Source organism: Papaver somniferum, chromosome 2 (assembly GCF_003573695.1).
Source record: "Papaver somniferum cultivar HN1 chromosome 2, ASM357369v1, whole genome shotgun sequence".
In the NCBI taxonomy this organism is placed as follows: domain Eukaryota; kingdom Viridiplantae; phylum Streptophyta; class Magnoliopsida; order Ranunculales; family Papaveraceae; genus Papaver; species Papaver somniferum.
Window position 1 is genome coordinate 205,420,909 of NC_039359.1, and position 6,000 is coordinate 205,426,908.

Consider the following 6,000-nt stretch of genomic DNA (forward strand, 5'->3'; position numbering starts at 1 on the left):
GGTTAAAACTAACTTATTCATAGATGGGAATCGTTACTTGAGAGGTGGGGTTTGGAAGGATCAGTAAGATAGATTTCTTCAAGGAGTCACAATGGTCAGTGTTTCTGATCAAAAACATAATGCCGAGTGTTGTTTGAGGAAAGAAGATGATCTTTCATATCTCCCCACTTAATGCACATTAAGAAACAACTAGATTTGTGGCCGTGCTACGCACCGGGCATATTTTACTTCTCATAACAATTACCCCATCATGAGAAAACTGGCATGTAACCTATGATACTAACCGGTCCGATGAGAATTTTTATTGTAGGAATTACTGTTTAGTCCAATTTTTTATTACCCAGTTAATGGCTAGTCTAACTGTGAAAAACATTTACTCTAGTCTAAAAACATGTTTTTGGACTAGATTATTTACTCTCTAGTCCAAAAACTTCGTGGAGATTATAAAGTGTATTTTCTAAATACCTAAAACACCCTTCCAGGTCTAATTAGTATCAACACATGTAAATGTTACTAGTAGTATGTTACTACATACTAATAATATCAATACGGTGATACTACATATTAATATGTACTATACTAGTAGTAACAAAAATATCTTACTAATTTGTTACTAGTAAATTGGATAACTACTTTACTATACTAGTTACTACTAATATACTATACTAGTAGTAACTAGTATACTAATTTATACTAGTAGTATACTAGTTACTACTAGTAGAGTAATTACTACTAGTAGTAGTAACTAGTACTAGTAGTATACTACTACTAGTAGAGTAATTTTACTACTAGTAGGGTAATTTTAGTACTAGTAGTAACTTTACTAGCAGTATACTATATCCCAGTATACTAGTAACTAGTACTAGTAGTAACATGTAGTATCAATACATTACATACTACATATCAATATGTAGTATCAATATATAACATACTACATATCAAATATACTACATATCAATATATAACATACTACATATTGATATTTAGTATCAATATATAACATACTACATATCAAAATGTAGTATCAATACATAACATAACAGGATTGAACATAACATATTGATACTACATATTAATATGTAGTATCAATATATAATGTACTACATATTAATATGTAGTATCAATATTAATATATAATATCAATTTATAACATATTACTACTAGTATACTAGTTACTATTATACTACATATTACTACTAGTATATACTAGTTACTACTATATTACTAGTATACTATTAGTTACTACTAGTATACTACATATTACTACCAGTATACTAGTTACTATTATACTACTAGTATACTAGTTACTACACATTACTACTAGTTATTACATACTACATATGTAGTAACATATATATGTATTAATATACATAATATTATATGTTAGGGTTAGTAGAGTCATTTTACTCTTTTCAAAATTTTTTTGGACTAGCGAGTAAATATGTTTTCCCGCTGGACTAGCCATTAATCTGGGTCGGGTTTACTGGACTAAACAAGAAAGTTCTCATTTTTATTTGGTGTGACGGGCTTTTCCCTCCCCGTCGCGATGGATTACCGTTTTGATTAGAATTTTCGGTAGACCTCTCTGCTGACAACAAATTTGAGTTACTAAGATTTTAACATCGGCCACAGTTCATATGCTGAAACCCACTGTTAAAGATTAATGGTGAGCCAAGATTAATGGTGAGCCTTCGTAAGGTTGTAAGTGGGTTATCTTGTTCTCTGACTCCACTGAAGCACAAAACACTACAAATAAAAACAGGATACATGCTCTGCGTTACAACACACTGTCACCTAACGAAACATTTGTATATACCTTTCATATTTTTGGAAAATTCCAATTCCAGGGAACCTCCATACATTTGTATATACTCTCCAACATAAATCTTACTTTGGTGCCTTGGGCTCCTTTTACAACATAGGGTGGTCATATATAAATAGTAAGGTAATATTAAAAAGACAATTACGAATTAGAACACTATTAAGCTCCGCTCCATTAATGGTTTCCCACCTGCATATTTAGACACAAAAAGAATATTAAACGAATAAGCTCCAAGGATCTTCATGATCGACTAATATAAAAAAATTGCAGCATTTTCTTTTTAAAAATTTGCAGCATTTATGAGATGTAATTAATTATGGAAACCATGTTTAAACCAACATCCTACCATGTGTTTCAATGGACCCCTCGCTGTGCACAGTGAAGATCGAATGGATTCATTTGTATCCTAATGATCGACCAAGTACCTGGAATTCCTCACAAAAATGCTTGTACTTGGATTTCATGTTCACCCTTTGGGACAAATGACACAGTAATAACATTTTGATCCAGCAAGTACCCAGCAAAGCTAGCAACACCACGGTCAACGTCTAGGAACCTTGTTTGTGTCCCCCATTGAATGGCAGAATAAGTCTTTAATAACATTCTTGAAAAAGACGACTCATACTTGTCAAATGACTCGCTACAAAACTTTTAAGGAGGACTGGTTTCAAAGTTTATAAGATGAATGGCAGTACATATGTTGAAAAGCCATCCACAACCTGAAGATAATAACAAAAGAGATGAGCTTATAACATCTGACTGGTATGTATTGCAGAACCCTAACAGATACTCCTCGGGAGGGGTCAAAGGATCTTTAAAGTAATAGTATCCTAGCACCGGAAAGGTAACTCATCTCCAACAGTGGTATATATCAACAAAACATTAAAAGTAAACATATTTTCTTAAGATGAGAGGCACCGTGCTTACATCATAGTTACAACTCGCAACTCTAATTGTTAAAGACAGGGTTTGGAATTAATGCTAAACTCAAACATACACCAAGATGCATTTAAATGCATAATGCAGAATATACTGAATTTCATGAACAATCTTTAAACTACTTTGCATGTTCCATGGAAGAAGAACAACAAAGCAACCGATAACTGAACACTAATACAACCAACAAATACGATATCTTCCAAATTGAGCTGCTATCAACAAAATACTTGTGAACCAAATATAACTGCAACGTGATCTTTCAATTAACTACGATTTTTACATGCAAGAGACCACCAAAATTATCACTTATTGTAGGATTATCTATCCTTCACCTCCTTACTGTCAGAACTCTAGATAATTCTGAACTTAAAAGGTTGTAAGTTTAAACCACTAATGTTAGATATGTTCTAATATTTATAGTAATATCATATTTACTTAGATTCAACAGGAGAAGTTTCCTATGCAAAAAAATACTGAAGCCTACAGGACGGACACTGAAAAGCTAGACGTTTTACCCCATCAACAATGTTATTCTATAGAAAAAAAGCTGAGGTACCTTCCCCGTCGAAAGTATTAACGCCAAAGACTTTCTTCACCCTCCCCGCATGTGTGCACCCAGTTCCCCAAATTGATCATGAGCTTCTATAGTGTCTTCAGAGAGACGAACATGGTCGAGCTTCTGCTTAAGGACCTCAATTGCACTGACTACACATTTCAGTCCTAGCCATAGCACCGAGCTTTATACTCTCTTCTACTGCTCTACGCAACCATCTCTGGCAGCAACAACAATCACAAATCACCAACATCAATTCCTTGTTCTCTACTGCATTCACCATTAGTCACAATCCCCTGTAAACTTAACTTCTAGCCTTAAACCACCAGAAAAGCTTCAATCAGTCTCTCCTAGCATCTCCATTCAAGACTGCAATACCACCTACAAACCAACTCAATTTCAACTTCCAACACCTTGAACTCAATACAGTTCCTTTAAGCAGCAAACAACCCATCTCCATCTTAGGTTCAAGACCGAATTCACAACCTCAAAACCACCTGCAATGTATCACTTTCATAAACTGCAAAAGACACAGCTCAAACCTTCAATCTGTTGGTTGTAACTTCCACTTTCAGCTGCATCTTCGAGAAGCTTTCCAGCATCTGTAGATTCAACCGTAAAAATAAAGCTATCTTCTCTCGCTGTAATTTCCACAAGCCCTGGATTTCCCATAGCTTCTGCCTTTTTGATCACCTCATCATCGTATGTGTACGCTTGAGTGTCATACACTTTGAGCAACGCATTGTAGTTATTCTGCATTGTGAGAACAATTATAGCTCTACACACGTTGCTCCAAAAGTTGCCTTAGCGAAACACATATTTTGAACTCAACATGTAACTTTAAGAACTTTCAAATTCCTTCGCTCATCATGTAAAAATATGAACTCGTAAAAGTATCTACAAAAATCAAATAAAATACTATAAAAATAATAAAAAAAAAGTCGAAACCTGAGAAAAAAAGATTGATTTTACCTGGAATCATATACCCGAACATCTCCTTTTGTAATTGTGTCTTTATGCCATATTACAAATGCTTCTCGGTCAATTGAAAAACTCCTCTCCTACAAAACCAAAACCAAAAGACAGCAAGATGATTAAAAGATAAGTAACCTAAATCAAAATAAAAAAGAGAAAAGAAATAAATCCTAAATCACGTACAAATTCAACCTTCATGTCTGTTTTATTCTTCAGCAATTAATCAACAGCAAATCCATAACCTATGACTATTAAAAAACCTCTAGCACATCCATATCTTGTGGTACAGTAAAAGCAAGAGACAGTGTACTTCTACAATTAAGAATAAATACAATTTTTTTATTTGAAACGATTTCTTGTTTTGGTGTCAACGATTTCCTTTTTTAACAGGATTTGGTTTTTAAGAGTTTCACCTATATTAAGAATTCACGTTTCTTTTTTTTTAAATTTATTTAACGTGGAAGTGAGTTTTATCCATCCTTACTAAAGTACAGTTAAGTATAGGTGTAAATACGGTGTAACTAAATAATTCAAGCTTAAATCCTAACCTAAGTATTGTTTACCTACTTTTTTTTAACACCGTTACTAACGGACCGTTAAGTATATTAATATATCCAAATTATAACTAAATTCTAATTATTACAACCAATAAAGTTATGCCAAGTGTCCTCACCATAGCTTCTGCATTAGAAAAGGCCTTTCTAGACCAATAGGAAGCGAGGGTTTCATCACCATTTAATGTGAGAGCTTTATTTGTCTAGGCCTTTAAGGGGGAAGATAGGCATTAAAAAGAAAAACCGGCTTAAAATTAACAATGGGCATTAATGAATCATGGATTCCTGGTCACTGTTGTTCGTGAATCATTGTTAAACCATCTGACAGAAAAACAAAACAAAAAAAAAAACATGCAGCGTACGTCAACAAAATGTGAAGATAATTACGGGAATATTACGACTTGCATACACATATATTATATATATATATGTAAAGAAAGGCCAATTCCTTTTTTGACACGGACTCCTGATTTCAACCGATTCCTTTTTTTTGGTGTGTCAACGATTTCTTTTTTTAACATGAATTCCTTTTTAAGAGTTTCACGTTTTAAGAATTTCTTTTTTTTTCTTTTCTTTTATTTATTTAACGGTTTGGATGCGAGTTTTGTCCACCCTTACTAAAGTATAGTTAAGTATAGGTGTAAACACGGTGTAAATAAATAATTCAAGTTTAAATTCTAGCATAAGTATTGTTTACCTACTTCTTTTTCAATACCGTTACAAACGGACTGTTAAGTATTTGATATATCCAAATTGTAACCAAATTTTAATTATTACAACCAATAGAGTTATGCGAAGTGTCCTCACCATATCTTCTGCATTAGAAAAGGCCTTTCTATGCCAATAGGAAGTGAGGGTTTCATCACCATTCAATGTGAGAGTTTTATTTGTCAAGGCCTTTAAGGGGGAAGATGTATTTGTTTGGTGATTAATTCTGTAGTGCTTATTCTAGAGTAAATCATTAGAGGGGTTTATGTATTTGATTGGTGATTACTTTTGGAAAAACGTTATGCTAAAGCAAGGAAGCAAATACACATGATCAGCTCAGATTTAGGAGCCAGTTCAATTTTTTTCGTAAATTTTAGATTTAATGCTTTATTTTTTAATTAGTAGGTTTCAAATAAAAAATGCTTATAATATTTCAATTTTTGTAATAA